Source organism: Ailuropoda melanoleuca, chromosome 16 (assembly GCF_002007445.2).
Source record: "Ailuropoda melanoleuca isolate Jingjing chromosome 16, ASM200744v2, whole genome shotgun sequence".
Classification (NCBI taxonomy): Eukaryota; Metazoa; Chordata; class Mammalia; order Carnivora; family Ursidae; genus Ailuropoda; species Ailuropoda melanoleuca.
The window spans coordinates 44,030,907-44,047,428 of record NC_048233.1 but is presented as its reverse complement, the minus strand read 5'-3'; the positions used below and the strand labels follow the sequence as shown (position 1 = coordinate 44,047,428).

Sequence of the window (16,522 nt, the reverse complement as noted above, 5' to 3'; positions counted from 1 at the left end):
ATCTGCAGGGGCAGGGCAGGGGGGGGATTGCTGGAAGGCTGGAGCAGAGTGTTGGAAGTGTAGAGAGATGAGGAGGGTGTCTGCCCAGGGGAAGCGGGGGCAAGGGGGAAAGTAGCAGCCTGGCATGGGGTATCAGCCTCAAGCAGGGTGGGGAGGGGGGTCAACACATTGCAGGGTGAGCAGGCCTGAATTCTGCGGTGCCAGACTGAAATGGGACGTAACAATAAGAGCTCATGGTTTTCAGGGGCACCTGGGTGGCTCCGTCGGCTGAGCCTCGGACTCTCAGTTTTGGCCCAGGTCGTGATCTCATGGATCATGAGATAGCGCCCCGCAGCGGGCTCCATGCTCAGTGCCGAGTCAGCTTGGGATTTTCTCCCTCTGCCCCTCCCCCCACTCACGTGCACTCTTTCTCTTTCAAATAAATAAATCTTGTAATAAAAAAGAACTCACGGTTTTCAGTATATATAAATAGATGTAGAAACATCTAGATGTAAATGTGCATGTGTTATTTATTCGTACAAATGCACATACATACACACATACATGTGTACGTACATACGAATATTCCCAGCTGTGACCATGGAAGGGCCTGGAAGCAGCGGCATTTCAAGAACAATGAGCACACCTAGAGCCCATATCTTTGTTTCTAAATACCAGTAAGAGAAAGGGCTGATATCAGGCAGGGCTAGAGCAGAGACAGTACATGTTGAGTCTGGAATGACTTGTGACAGAAAGGGAAAACGCACTCAAAGAATGACGGAGACAGGACAGAAGAACACCCGAGCAGAGCAGAAGGCTAGCTTGCTCCCACTACTGCCCGCTTGTCTCAGACTAGCCACGTTCCATGGGGAAGAAAAACGCTATAAAAGATTGTAATAATAATAATTAATAATGACAGTAACAAAATTATAATTCATTGACCAAATAGGAAGTCATGAGTCTATATTGATAGAAATAAATGAATGAATAAATGGGGAAGTGAGAAAGGTTTTCCTTAGAGCAGAATGACAGCCAGCGAACGTAGAGGGAGTGATTGAACTAGAAAATCGCTATCTGGCAGCCGTCGCGAGAATCAGTAATTCAGCCAGGAAGGATCAGTGAGGGCTAAAACTAATTGGTAAAAGTTTGAGGAGGAACAGGATATTTACCTAGCCTCAAAGTACCTTCCAACAGAATACATATTAATTACAAAGAGGGGAAAGAGTGGGGGCCTGGGTGGCTCAGTCAGTTGAGTGTCTGCCTTCTGCCCAGATTGTGATCCTGGGGGCCCTGGTGGGCTTCCTGCTCAGCGGGACACCTGCTTCCCCTCTGCCCCTCCCCCCACTCACCCCTCTCTTTCTCTCTCTCTCAAATAAATAAATCTGAAAGAAAGAAAGAAAGAAAGAAAGAAAGAGAGAGAGAAAGAAAGAAAAACAAAGNCAGCGAACGTAGAGGGAGTGATTGAACTAGAAAATCGCTATCTGGCAGCCGTCGCGAGAATCAGTAATTCAGCCAGGAAGGATCAGTGAGGGCTAAAACTAATTGGTAAAAGTTTGAGGAGGAACAGGATATTTACCTAGCCTCAAAGTACCTTCCAACAGAATACATATTAATTACAAAGAGGGGAAAGAGTGGGGGCCTGGGTGGCTCAGTCAGTTGAGTGTCTGCCTTCTGCCCAGATTGTGATCCTGGGGGCCCTGGTGGGCTTCCTGCTCAGCCCCCCCCGCTCATGTTCTTGCTCACTCTCCCTCTCGCTCTCAAATGAATAAGCAAAAAGTCTTTAACAAACAACGACAACGATGAAGAGGGGAAAGAGTAACCCACAGTGGAGAAAACTGGCAGACGTCACGTGAGTCAGTGATGATCTAGCAAGGTCAACATCACAGAAATGGGACAAATCAAAATTAGGAACCATCTGATAGAATGTAATATGAAAAATACAGTATGGCTTCCTGATATTCTTGCCAGAAAATGCAGAACCCCAACCTAATCCCGAGGAAGCAGCAGATGAGCCCAAACCGGCGCCATTCTGCACGAGTGGCCTCTACCGTGTGAGGTGGAAAAGCCGGGGAAGTCAAGGAAAGACGAAGGAACTGTGACAACGACATTCTGTACGTAACCTGGACTGGATCCTGGTGTCATAAGGGACGTCACGGGGGCGACTGGCAGCATTCAAATGGGGCCTGTGAATCAGATGGCACTGGGGCATCAGTAGTGTGGTGGGTCCAGTGTGTGTAGCTGGAGGGAGGTGGGTAAGGGCCTTCAGGGCACAGGGAAGAAGCATGCCCAGAGCCCCGGGTGGGGGTGCTCAGGAGACAGCCGCGTAGCTGCCGCTCTCAGGGTAGCTGATCCATCAGCTCTCACAGACCCCCAGCCCAGGGTGCCAGGCTTTCTGTGGGGTGTTGAGCAGCTGGTCCCCGTGGGCGACATTCTCAAGGTCCTATCTCCCAGATGGAAAGGGTTTCCACAGGCTGCCCCGGCAGAGCCAAGTCTGGCTCAGACCATCCTGCAGAGAAACCGGACCCTGAAGAAGGGATCAATGGACTCACTCAGGAAGAACGGCTGGAGTCGGACCGAGAAGCAAGACAGACACTGCTCTCCCTCCCTGTAGGCTCCAGGGTCCCCTCGACGTGGGATCTTTCCGCACTCAGCTGCCCCTTGCTGATTCCCTCCTGAACCCCCTCCTTCTCCACCCCCAGTGTGGACCCCCGCCTCTGGCTCCGTTTCCGTCTGAGCAACCCTGACAATGGTTATTTTCCTCTCTGTTCTAGTAACAGAACTCTACTGCCCCTGGGGGTGAGATGCAGCCTGGAAGTGCTTACAGGCAGAAACATCGACCACTTAGGATAGTCAAAGGATGTGTGAGAAATGGCACAGAATATGTAAAACAGAGCCCCACTGGGAAAGCAGGGCTGATGGGTGCTGTCCTGTGATGCTTCGTGGGGGGGTGAGCCATGGTGGGAAGAGCATGGAAATCAGAGCCAAACAGATCGGATCCAAATCCCAGTCATGCCCGGTGACATCCCTATCACCCTGCTGAATCTACTGACCGTCTCGGAGCCTCGGGTCCCCAGTCGGCCATCCACACTAGCTCGCAGATCAGCGGGGGGATTAAATTCGTGTGTCTAGCTCAAGGCCAGATCTCACAGAATGGGCGTCCCTCCTCCTCCTCTCCAACCCACAACATCCCAGCCAGCAACCACCACAGTAATCTCTCTCACACACACACACACACACACACACACACACACACACACACACACTCGAAACAAGACTCTCTGCCTCCCAAAATCTTTCTCAGAAAAAAAAAAAAAAAAAGCTTGAGCTGTTGTCTGGAAGCCATTCTGTCAGCCGGAGGGAGTGCGTTCCTCAACAGCTCGGCATCAGAATTGCCCTGGACACTGGCTTTAAAATGCAGATTCCCGGGCTGTAGCCCAGGCCTGCTAAGTGGAGATGGAGGACGTTGCCCCGGCTGATTCTGGGGTACCCTGAGGTTCGAGACTAACAAGCCTGCTGCTGTACTCCCTCTTTTAATGATCACCTCCAAAGAAGCTTCTATCCCGACCCAAGGAGTGTCAGATCCTGTTAACAGGAGCCCTAGCGATCCTCAGACATCCCTCTGGACCTTTCTTCTCTTTGCTGGGGAGGAGAATGAGGCCCAGAGAGCAGAGCGCAGCTCAAGGCCCACAGTCAGGTGATGGCAGATTGGAACTGGGGTGCAGGTGTCCTAACTAAAATTTAGTGGTTTTTTTTTTCAATGAAACAGGCTTTTTCAGGTTTATAAGACTCACTCAGGTTACATCCAGTGACGGGGGAAGAAAGGAAAAGCAGGAAAGCATCTTGGCAGGCCTCATGGGGTGCTAGGCAGGGTACAACCTGGGCTGTGAGCCCCTCCGGCTGCTCCACAGCAGCCATCTTGCCGTAACTTCAGGCCCCCCAAGCATGAATGGTGACCTCTGTCTCTTTGGCATCTCTGTCCTCCTTTCCTCCTCTGCAGCTATTGTTTTTACATCTTGGTGAGCTTTCCTTCTCTCCGTCTCACGTTCAAAATTCACTGAGAGGGATCTCATTGACTTGTTTGGAACCATCCAATGGGGAGGACCAGAAACGAATAGGTCTCTCACCCAGGCCTCCACAGAAGCCATGGGCTTGCTCATGTCCAGCCTGTTGGTGATTACCTCCAGATAAGACCCTGACTTCCTCACCAAACAGGAGTGGCCAGAGTAACAGAACCGTCTGACCAGAGTCTGGAACTTGTGTGCAGAGAACCACTGTGACCTCTCTTCTCAGAAGGGAGCTACCTGCATGGCCATTGGACACCTCTGTCATCCATCTTTCCCCTACGCCAGAATCCTTAACTGAGACCGAAGGTGAGGCTGGGCTCTTGGAGGGACAGATGGTGGAGGCTGGATGCTGATCTGGAGCCCTGGGGTAGGTAGGACTGCCATATCTAGCAAATCAAATACAGAACACCAGTTAAATGTGAATTTCAGATAAACAATAAGCAAATTTTTAGTATAAGTATATACCATGCAATATTTGAGACATACTTACCCTAAAAAAAATTATTCACTGCTTATCTGAAAATCACATGTAACTGAGTGGCTTGAATTTTTATCTGGCAACCCTACCTGGGAGAGCAGGGACGAGGTCTGTTTTGCCCAGTGCTGGAGCTCCACGACCTAGTTCGTGGTATGTGGTAGACACTCAGGACATTCTTTTGAAATATTTAATTGCTGAAGAAGTCCTCTCTCCCCACTAAAAGTAAATATAGCCCCCAGGGGCCAGCTTGGAACAAGTAAATTGACTCATTCGATTTACTAGACTGGAGCCCTTGGCTCGTGTTGAGATCTGCACTAAATAAATTGGAATGCAGAGATAAATAACCTATAGGTCTCGTCCTCAAAATGGTAATTAGCCAATAGAAGCAACAGATCTGCACAGAGACTTACAATAGAGTCTGATAAACGCTGGACAATGACACTAGAAGGCCACACGCGGTGACTCGGCTCACCGTTTTATCTTTAAACCTTGCAACCTGGCAGGCACTCGATAAATAGTAGCGGAATGGAAAAATGAAAAGACGGAGATAGAACAACGTTTCGCGGAGCCACAGAGCTGAGGTGACCAACCGAGGGAGGCGCAAGGGTGAGCAGGTTGGGTTCACTCCAGGGAGGGGGTGACCGCAGATGTGGATCGTGATGTGGGAAGGCAGCAGACAGAGAGGAAGAGCCTTCCAGAGCCAGGAATGGCATGAACACATAGCACACTTCGGGGAGCAGGGAGTCCTTCACCGGACAAGAGATGGGGTCGGGAAGGTGGAAAGCCTGGAACACAGGGCCAAGGGGGTGGGGCTTTATCCCAGGGGGGTGATGGACGGTCCTTAAAGACTTCTCAAGTAGAGCCAAGGCCTGCATGTCAGGAGACTCCCCCAGCATGAGCATGGAGGGTGGGCAGCGGTGTAGACGGACTGGAGGCCAGACTCCGGTGAGAACCTCGGAAGCAGCCTAGTATGCAAACGGGGAGGCCGGAAGTTGTGGGTTACTGGAGGTATTGGGAAATAAGCCTGCAGGGCTCAACCAGGTCCTCAAGGACTCGCTGTGAATGCCCCCATCTGTCCCCACCCTGCTCCGAAGTGCCCTGGGCGGTGGGAGGGGAGGCTGAAGCTGAGAGGGGGCATTGGACAGGAAGGGGAGGTGGGAGGCAGCCCAAAACAAACTTCCTTCATTCACTTCACAGGCTCCCCTAAGGAAAGAGAAGGCTGAGGGCAATTGGAGGAGGACCGCCAGCCCCTAGGCTTTTCCCTGCGGCTGCTGCCCGAGGGAGAAGGCTTCCCCTGGGTGGACTAGCGTGCAGAGCTGTCTGTGGCCTACAGGTGGGCTCTTACCCTCCGTGAGACACCCGCCCCTCCCCCCAGTGCCCAGCAAGCTGTGCTGCCTGCTGAGGACAGGAGGGTCAGTCTCGGGGTGCAGCAGCCCCCACCTTTCTGGAGATGATTCCAACCTGGTATTTACCCAAAGAATACAAAAATACTAATTCCAAGGGAGACATGCACCCCGATGTTTACAGCAGCATTATCAACAACAGCCAAGTTATGGAAAGAGCCCAAGCGTCCCTCCACTGATGATGGATAAAGAAGATGTGGTGTGTATCACAATGGGATATGACTCAGCCCCCGCAAAGAATGAAATCGTGCCCTTTGCAACAACATGGATGGGGCTACAGTGTATTATGCTACGAGAAATAAGTCAGTCATATGATTTTACTCATATGTGGAATTTAAGAAACAAAACTAGCAAAGGGGGAAAAGAGAGAGGCAAACCAAGAAACAGACTTTTTTTAAAAGAGTTATTGTACCTATTTGAGAGAGAGAGCTTGTGTGCCAGCAGGGGGAAGGGCAGTGGGGGAGGGAGAAGGAGAGAAACACACTCTCTGCTGAGCAGGTGCCTAAGGGGGGCCGAGACCATGACCTGAGCCAAAATCAAGAGTCCAGTGCTTAACCAAATGAGCCACCCAGACGCTCCCCAAGAAACAAACTCTGAACTCTAGAGAACAAACTGCTGGTTACCAGAAGGGAGGGGGGTGTGGGGATGGGGGAAATAGGCGATGGGGATTAAGGCGGGCACTTGCGATGAGTGCCAGGTGATGTATGGAAGTGCTGAATCACTATATGGGACACCTGAAACATCTTACACTGTATGGTGACTAACTGGAACTTAAATAAAAGCTTTAAAAAAAATTCCAACCTGATGGGGGCACAGGAGATCAGCTAATTCAGCCCTAGGTCTGGGACCAGCCCCAAGTCCTAGGTGCATTCCCTACCGCCTCTCATGTGCCCCCTTGGGCAACTCACTGCTCCGTCTCACCCACTTCCGGAGCCACCAGATGCCGCTTGTGGCAGGTATAGAGTCTGGAGTTAGACTAACCTGGGTTCAAATCCACCCAGATATGTGACCCCGTGCGAGTCACCTCACCTTTGTGAATATCACTTTCTCTGCTCGGTAAACAACGCATACGTCACAACCATGATGAATTAAATAAAATGTCCCGCATGAACACACTCAGGACATCGCGGGGCATGTAGTCAGCATTCCTGTAACTGCCTCACTCCATTCCTGAGCTGACGGGGAGTTTTATTTGTAGCCTAGAGAACAGCCTAGCCCTCCCTTCCTTCGTTCTTTCACGCTACTCTTATATTCTGGGCGCCTACCATGCCCCAGCTCCTTTCTAGGTGCTGGGAAAACATGGCAAGCAAACACCTAATCCCACCACCACAGAAGTTCCATTCTCCTGGGGTGGGTAGATATTAACAAAATGACCACACAAATAAAAATGAAATTATACCAATAATGGGTACCATGAAGGAGAGAAACTCACACCGACTTGGTCATTGCAAGGACTTCCAGAGAGGGAGCCTGGGGCTGGCACACCTTTGGCAGGGTCCAAGCCAGAGGAATGCTAGGGGCCTCACTTTCCTGCTAACTGGTTTCCCAGAAACGCCAGTTCCCAAAAACAAATGTCTTCAGAATAGGGAACTTGGGAGGGGAAACCTGGAGAGCCCCCAGATCCAATCCTGAATCAGGTTCCCCAGAGCCCCTCCCTACCCCCAAGATAAATAAGGCCCTGCCAGGCTGCTCCCTCAGCAACACCAAGCAGCCTCCCCAGGGCAGACGGGTCCTGCTGCAGCTCGCCATGAAACGCTTCGCCATCCTGCTGCTGGCCAGCTTGGCCTCCACCTCTCTCGCCGTCCTTGGTGGTGAGTCTGGCTTCGTCACACCCCTCTTTGTCCCTCAGAGGTCATCGAGCTGTCAGCTAACGCGTCCTCAGCACTAGGACGAGCTCTCCCTAATCCTTGTGATGCGCCATATGCAGAGGTTTGGAGATGCATGACCAAAAGGGCGCGCCTGGGGGGCTCAGTCGGGGGGGGGGCATCTGCCTTCAGCTCAGGGCATGATCTTGGGGTCCTGGGATCGAGCCCTGCATTGGGCTCCCTGCTCAGCAAGGAGTCCGCTTCTCCTCTTCCTCTGCCCCTCCCCCCTGCGTATTCTCTCTCGTCTCTCTCTCAAATAAATAAATAAAATCTTAAACAAAAAAGTGCACACTGGGATGACTGAAGTAGGAAGGCAGGGGACGAGGACATGTGACCTCAGGAATCCTGTACCCTAGAAAGCCTGGAACTGGGGCCCGAGGAGTCACCTGGACCCAAATCAAGGTGGACTATGGGTCCACAGAGATTCAGATTAGATTCCAACTTCTGAGGATGCTGGACACGGCAGGCAGAGCCACCGTCCTTCTCTGGGTCTCCCTGCCTCCCTCTGTAACAATGAGGGCGAGACGCACACGCGCGCTCATTTAACTGTTATTTATCGCACACGTGCTCTGTGCGGGACACACGGCTCTCGACGCTCGGGCTACACGAACAAAATACAGAGACCGCGGGCATCATTGAGATTTCCGTCCAGGAGAAAGAAACAGATAATGAGCGTATTAAATAAATTGCATAGGGCATTAGAAGTGCTAAGACCCAGTGCAGGATAAGAAAGGTGGAAATGCTGGGGCGGGAGGGGGTACACAGACGCATCTCACATGTTAAATGTCTTAAGACCCCTGGAGACTTTAACCTCTTATTTTTCAGAGTCAGAAGAGGAAACCCACTGGGAGACCCAGCCCATAGATGCCCGTAAGTCTCGTGCTGGCAGCCTTTAGAGTCGGTCGGTGGTAGTAAAAGATTGTCCAGCAGTGATGACTTCTCCCCCTGAGGAAGAGGTGGAGCGGAGGCCATCCGTCCTGGTGTTGGACCTTAGTCCTTTCCGCTGCACTAACTGGCCAAGCTCTGGGGCCCAGGATCGGTTGGACCAGCCCTTCACGCTGGGTAGTCACTGAACGTGGGCGTACGAACTACCCTCACGCCCAGATGCCAGCGGGTGAGGAGTGCGGCTCACCCTGAGATGAGGAGGCTCGAAGGGCCCGTGGGTCCCAGGCTCCCCCACCGCCAAAAGTCATGAAAATCGCCAGATTCTGCTTCATGCATTATCCGTAAACATGGTTTAATCTCAGGCTAGTTTCCCCCAGTTTTCCAGAGAAGGCAAATTCAAGCAATACCCAGAATTCAGAGGGAAGGAACCAGTATTTATTGAACCCCTCCTGTGCACCAGACAATGGGCGGGGTGTTTGCATAGTTAATGTCTTTCGATTGGGAAGGTGAATTTGCTAGAAGTGGAATTCCTAGTCAATGGCCTTCAAAATCAGGGATGTGCTTCTCAGGTGCTCATAGATTTGGATGCTGGCGTGGGACCTCAGTTCTGGTCTACACCGACTGGGCAGTGACTCAACTGTGACACCTCTGCATGTTAAGGGATATGGCAGAGTGCCGGCTGGCTGTTTCTTACCACGAGCTCTTTCTCTGCCCCTTGTTCCCTCTGTCTCCTCGGGCCCAGCTGCTCAGCTGATCCCTGAAAAGGACCATGTCTCCATTGAAAACTCTTCTGAGGAAACTCCCATCTCCACCGACGAGCTGCGTTTTGAAGAGGAAGATGTGATCAGCTCTATCAGGAAACCGAAGAATCAAAGGCTCCAGCAGCTTCAGCCCATCCCCCAGGAGGCCAGTTTCAGAAACGCTGCCCCGCGGTCGGAAGAGACTACGGAACTCACCCCAGAACTCACTCCATGGGCTGGTAGGAGCCAGGGCCGAGGGGAAGAAGCTGGCAGGGAGGGCATTAAACAGAAAAGGCAGGGGCCCGTCACTACCCTGGGGGGAAAAGTTGGGGTTAGAAAGAAAAAGGGAGCAGGGGAACAAGTACTAAAGGTGAATGAGACTCCGAGAATCCACTGACGGCCTGTGACCGCACCGTGGGAGGCCGTGGCTGGAGTGTGGGGGGGCATGCGGGCACTGGCCCCACCTTGACATTTCTTTCCCAATACTTCCAGCAACCACCCCAGAGGGAAAACTGGCCAAGCTTGGCCATGAAATCGGGAAGAATCTGGACAGAACCATGAAAGAGACCATGAACTATCTGAAAAGCCTACTCCCTCATGCCTATGAAGTCACGAGGCCCTAGTGATCAAAGCCGGTGTCTACAGCACCCACGCTCCGCTCGCCCCGACCGCCAGCTCTCAGCCCCTCAGGTTCCTTATTAAAGCGTTGCATCCCCAGGCTCGGCTCTGCGGTGGCTTCACTGGGCCAGGAAGCAAGGCTGGAGGCCCTCACTCTACTAGGATTCTTCCCGAGTTACCCTGTGGCTCTAATTTTACACCTCTCCTCAGCTTACAAACCCCTTCAAGTCTCCACATCCCAAAATATCCTCTGTGAGATCTTGACCCCCCTCTGGCTGCCCCTCCTCCTCACGCCCATTGCCTCCATGCTCCCTCACCCCTGCACTTCTCATCCCCCTGCCCCATCTGCCCTTTTCACACCCATCAGCCCCAAATCACCCACAGCAACAAGCCCGGTGGCTCTGTCTAGTCCCTACTCTCTTGGCTGTCTCTGCAGAGCTGGACAGTTTCCCCTTCTAGAAACTTCTTCCTCACTGACCTTCCAATGTGCTGCACTCAGCTGGTTCTCCGAGCTCCCCTTCCCCATTCCTCTCCTGGCACATAGCCAGACTGCGCACGCTTCGCTCCCAGGGCTGCATCCTGTGCCCTCTCGTCCTCCCTCCGCCTTTCTTCGTCTACATCCGTCTGCCAAGACGGCTGCTTCACCGCAGCGTGGGTAGCTCCCATCGACCGTGCACCAGACATCCACCACGTGCCCACCACGTGCCATACTGATCCACCCAATATGTGCCAAAGTCCCCCAACCCTGGCTGGTGCTCACTGTAAGGGCATATGGGACTCAGCGGGGAAAGAAGAGAATGGGAAAAGAAGAATCTCCTTCTGTCTTACAAATAAAGGAAGACCGCCCGTTCAAGAGGTGATAGATAGCAGAAAGGAAACTGCACGATAACAGAGTTTAGATACAATGGTCTCTACTCCCCCCTTCCTGGCACAAAGCTTCAAAACCCTTATAATTTCCTAAGTGACAAGCATGCCAGGAGCATCCTTTGTTCTAACATCCGGTCTCTGACTCAGCTCTGACACCAGGCTCCTAAGACGCTTGTCAATTCCTGACTGATGAGAGCACCAGAGCATCTTCTGGTCTAATGCGGTGACTCCAGTGGGCTCCTGGATGGCTCCTGGATGGGGGCCGGTCCCCAGAAGGACCAAGCCATGATTAGAAGCTTGGAATTTTCAGCCACATCCCTCACTTCACCAGAAAGGGGAGAGGGCTGGAGACAGTTAATGACCGATCATGCCTATGTGATAAAGGCTCCCCAAAATCCCAATACTATGAGGTTTGGGGTTTTTTACTTTAATGCTATGAGGTTCTAAGAGCTCCCAAGTTGGTGAACACAGCCAGACACTGGGAGGTGACTTACCCCAACTCTGCTGGGACAGAAGCACCTGCCCTCAGGACCCTCCCAGACTTTGCCCTGAGTATCTCTTCCTCTGGCTGGTCATCATATCCTTTAATAAACTGGGAAACATAAGCAAATGTTTCCCTGAGGTCTGTGAGCCATGCTAGCAAACTGATTGAACCCAAGGGAAGGGTCATGGGAAACTCTGATTTATAGTCGATCAGTCAGAAGCACAGGTGACAACCTAGACTTGCAATTGGCAACTGAAGGGGACAGTCTTGTGGGACTGAGCCCTTCCCCTGTGGGACCTGATGCTTCCCCCAGTTAGACAGGGTCAGAGGGAAGCAGAATTAGCACACCTGACTGGTGTCACGGAACTGCCCGGTGGGAGAAAACTCACACACATTGGTAACCAGAAGTGTCGGAAGTGAAGTGTTCTGAGTGTGAATAAAGAAAGACAGCTGGGTGACTGAGTTTTTCCAATTCCGGAGCCACCTCTGATGTCTAGTGTCCTATCCCCCAGCACATATAAAAAGATGTACTCAGAAGACCAACAGAGTGACCGACCTACCACAATGCAGGCCTGTCCTGCCCCAGCCCAGGAAAATCTGGAAGTGCGTTCAGAGCTCAGGGCAAATAAAATAATCTCCTTCCTTCCTTTGCTTCCTCCTGGTATAGAAAGTTTCCACCTGCCCGTTTTCCCTAGTTTACCCACCCTCCCCTCCAATACAAAGTCACACTCACAGCTCCACCAAAAACATCTCCCAACCTAGATGGAAAGTTCTATGATAGGTCTTTCACAAGCTGTAACTTGAGATGAGGCATAAATTCTTGCCAAAATGACAGAGGAGAGTGGTTAGAGATTATGGAGTTTCGGAAGGAATTGTAGGAGAAGTTTCCTGAGAAGATTAGATTAGGAAAATGGAAGTGTCTTGGAGATTAAAAGCCCCAGACTCATCCTTCTGACCCTTCAGTTCAGAGCAATACAAAAAACGACATGAAGGTCATTAAGTAATGGGGATCAAAGAAAGTATCCACCTTACTAATGGCTGGACAGATGTTCTATAAACCCCAAATGCAGGGCTCTCTGTCAAAACTGGATAGGAGACCCCAGGCCAAAGGGGCCTTCTACTCTGACCCCACCCTCGCACGCCTACCCCACCTCACCTCACCCCGGTTCACTCACCCCAGACAGGGCTGGAGAAGCTATTCTGGGGTTCTCACCCACAAGATCATCTACTCTCCCACCAAAGGAGAGTAAGCAACAAATGAGAAGATGGGCTGGGAAGTTTTCCCTCCAACTTGCTCCTCCTGTGGGGAGGGGACGTCCAACAGGGAACACCCTCAACACCGAGTCGACTTCGCTTCTCTCAACCCCTTGGGCTTAACAGGTGGGCCTACAATGTGCAGCCAACCACACCTATGTCGGGGGTGGGGGGGGTCAGACCAGCTGGACATCAGAGCGGTCTCCCAATCACAGATATTTGGCCTTTTGTAACCAAGAAAGCGGCCCCATCATATGGGGCCAGGATTCTTAGGGCCCCTACTGCATGGCAGGAGGAAATAAGAAATAGATTTTCAAACAGGAAATAGAGAAGTAAGTCTCTAAGTGCTTTACACATATTTACTCAATCCTTGCAAAAAACAAAACAAAACAAAAAAATGTTACCCGCATTTTCAGATGAAGAAATGAATAACAGGTTCTCACCATTATTCTTTGTATATCCTCCCAGAATCGGCGCGGTGGCCAGATTACTCTTGCCCCCCAAGGCCTCTCGGCAGGGTCTAGATAGGATAGAGACGGACTCCACTCCACCACCATTCTGTGCCCTAAGATGCGTTTCCTCTCTCCAGCTGCCAGAGTCCCGCTGCTCAGGACAACTGGCCTGCAGGTGACTAAACCAGCGTGAGCTGGCACCAAAAAATATCAAATAATTCAATCCAGCAACCAAAAACTGCTCTAAGTGAACCTAAACTCCCTCTTAAATATAAAAAATGACGAAGAGCAAAATTTAAATACACTTTGTTTTACATTAAAATGCACAAGAATGAAAAGTCCAAAATTCTTCCCTTTCCAATGTCCTGTTCTGCTCATTCTTAGCCAGGAAGTCTCACTCCAAAGGAACCTAGCTTTGTCCATTTCCCTGGACATCCCCATTCCTAAGGACTATCCATTGGCCACAAGGTCAGTTCTGCATTTCCCCCAACCGGCTCCCAGGGCTCTGGCTGGGCCTCCCCACCTGAAAATACTCTGTGACCTCTTGGCAGGGGCTGGAGAGAGTGTCCTCTGTCTTCCTCCAGCTGTTTGGTGGAATAAGGTCGGGTGTGAAGGGAAGGGTGGGTACACGCACTCCCCCTGTAACTTCAGCTTCCTGAAGTGTGAATAGGGGTGAGGAATGTGCACCTCCCTCCTGTCCCTGGCCTGGGGGGATCCGCCTCTTCTGACCTCGAAGGGGCTGTCGACAGTAGGATGGGAACTGGTGGTTGCCAGATGGGGGGGGGGGGGGGGGGTGGGCAAGGCTGCTATGCCCCAAGGCAGGGGACGAGCCTGGTCTTTCCCCCCTGACCCGTAAGCAGCCCCTCTGGCAGCTCCGAGTTGACTTCCTCCATCCCCAAGTAGCTTGCTGGCCCCTCTCTATCAAAGTCAGAGTCACTAGGACGCACAGTCACACTATGTCACCAGCTCCACACCAACACAACTTATATTCTCAGGCCCCAGGGCAATTATGTGCCCAGAACCTAGTGCACAAAAACCTTGTGGGGTTTTGGGGGGCTTTAATGAGGATTTGGGGTGCAAGAGAAAGACACTCTGGAAAGCAGGCCCTCAGCCCCAGCAGCCTCATGCGTCCCATGGAGAGTTTAATTCAGACAATCCGGGTACCACTAGAGGGTGGGGTGCCTCTTCCCTCAAAGGGGGTGCTCAAGAATTTCTGTCATCTTGTGATATTTAAAAATGTAAAATAACACTCCCAACCGTCCTCATTTAACTCCGATGGGACGAGATCTATTCCTTTGGGGCTTGAACTCGCCCAAGTGTGTGTTTCATCTTTTCAGTAACTTCTCGTGGGGGAGGAGGGTCCTGAGTACAGAGTCCTGGGCATGTGCCCTCAGGGCACGGGCAATACCGCCCCCGGCCCGCGCCCCTGAATAGCTGTGTCCCTTTGAAACTAACCAAACGACAGTCGCAGGGCTCCCCGCCAACTCCTCTGCCCGCCGCGGTCCGCGCTGCTTTCCCGGCTCGGCGCTCCCTCCAGCGGCCTCCCTCCGCTTTGCACCCCTATTAAATCCCGCTCGCCGTGCAACGCCCCCCCCCCCACAGTCATCCTCCCTGATCCAGAAATGAATAAATATTCTGCTCTGTTCGAGTTCGCTCCTTAAAAGCATTTAGACGGGGAAACAATTCCTTTTTCTTTTAATATACCTCAGGTATGGCCCCTGTGAACTCAACCTCTCTGCCAAGAAAATCGTGTCCTTTTCTCCAGCTCAGTCAACAGAACATTCTTCACTTTTCTCTCCCTTTCCTGCTGATTTTTCTCTCTCAGACCAAAATTTGTATCTCACATGCACCCCATGTCTCCTCAATTCCCTAAGTCTGATGCCTAAAGACACAGTGTTCCAGGTACAAGATTTGCTCTTTTTCTCCTATTCTTCCAGTTTGTAATAATTCCACGGATTTTTTTCATCCACACTGGTGTTTCCTCCACATAAGGGGTTCTGGTCCTTTTTATCTGTTTGAAGTCCACCACACCCATGCGGTTAATCCCACAGTGGGCCTGAGGTCAGAGGTCAAGGTCGATTTAACAAATGTACAATCCAGAGCCAACTTGAGACTGTGTGGTAGGAAATAATTCTAGGAGCCTGTGGGCAGACCGTAAATAAAATCCCTCCACGCTTCCCTCTGTGGCCCTAACTGTAGTTGAAAACAAAGTAGACAGCCAGGGTGTGGGACAGCCAAGCGAGCGCCACTTACGGAGGTCGGCACCAAGGGTCTGAAGCCGAAACTTAACCCACAAGAAACTGGGGCGACTTCATTCCCACTCCAGCGACCCCTATAAAGCTGCAGGTCAAAGTCACCTTCAAAGCCTTTGCCTGTGAAAATCCACCGTGCTGGAGTCCCCCTCGGCCAGTCCTTGATTTTACTGCCAAGGCTCCGGGGGGGCCCACCGGCATGTCAACCCTCTGCCCCTCTGAATCAGGCCAATGGAGAAGGTGCCCCAAGAACAGAGAACCAGTGCTCTTAATGGCCAGACAACTGCCGGGCAGCCCACAGCACTCTGACCTCTCTGGCCGGCCGGATTAGAGAATGCAATCGAGACACAAGTCCAAAGGGGCCTCGTCGCCTTCCCTGCCTGAGCCACTAAACACGGGGAAAGAGCAGACATGCCCCAGGGGAGCGGAGGGAAGGGAAGCCTTGTCCAAATGGGTGTTTGCGTCCCGGGAGGGCAGCAGAGACAGAGGCAACGCTATTCAGGAGCATTCCCGTTAATGCATGAACTGTGCTCCCTGCTGAAACATGTCCAGTAAATGTCCTGTCACCCCAGCTGCCCCAGCACCCCACCCTGCAGGAGGGACCAGCTGCCTGGAAAAGGAGATGCTTTCAACTTGTAGGAGTTTTCAAATTATAATTTCTAAATACAAATTACCACAAATGTACTGGCTAAAAACAACACAGATTTATTATCTTGTACTTCTAGAGGTCAGAAATCCAAGATGGGTCCCCTGAGGCTAAAACCAAGGTGCCCGGAGGGCCATATTCTTTTCTGGAGGCTCAGGGGAGAACCCATTTCTGTGCTCCTTCCAGCTTCTAGAGGCCGCCCACATTCCTTGGCTCTGAGTCCCATTCTCCCATTTTCGGAGCCAGCCACATCCAGCCAAGCTCTTCTCACTTTGCCATCCATCTGGTTCTCTCTCCAGAATCCCTCCTCCACATTTAAGATTCCTTGTGATTGCACTAGACCCACCCAGAGAATCCAGGGTACTAGACCCGCCCAGAGAATCTAGGGTAAGCTCTCTATTCTAAAGCCGGCTGGTTAGCAACCTTAATTCCATCCCAACCCTTATTTCCTCTTTGCCACGAAAGCTAACGTATTTACAGATTCTGGGGATTAGGACATGGACATCTTTTGCTAACATACATTATTTTGCTAACA

At 51.6% G+C, this 16,522-nt stretch overlaps 1 long non-coding RNA gene across 1 annotated transcript; it reads right to left on the bottom strand.

Annotated features, from left to right (window-relative positions):
- Positions 1-9,356: 9,356 nt before the first annotated feature.
- Positions 9,357-10,643, bottom strand: LOC117796694. Its single transcript, XR_004621326.1, has 3 exons — positions 10,511-10,643; positions 9,631-9,727; positions 9,357-9,493 (listed from the first exon to the last, which is right to left on the bottom strand). It is a non-coding gene; the product is annotated as an uncharacterized LOC117796694 (long non-coding RNA).
- Between the last annotated feature and the right edge of the window lie 5,879 nt (positions 10,644-16,522).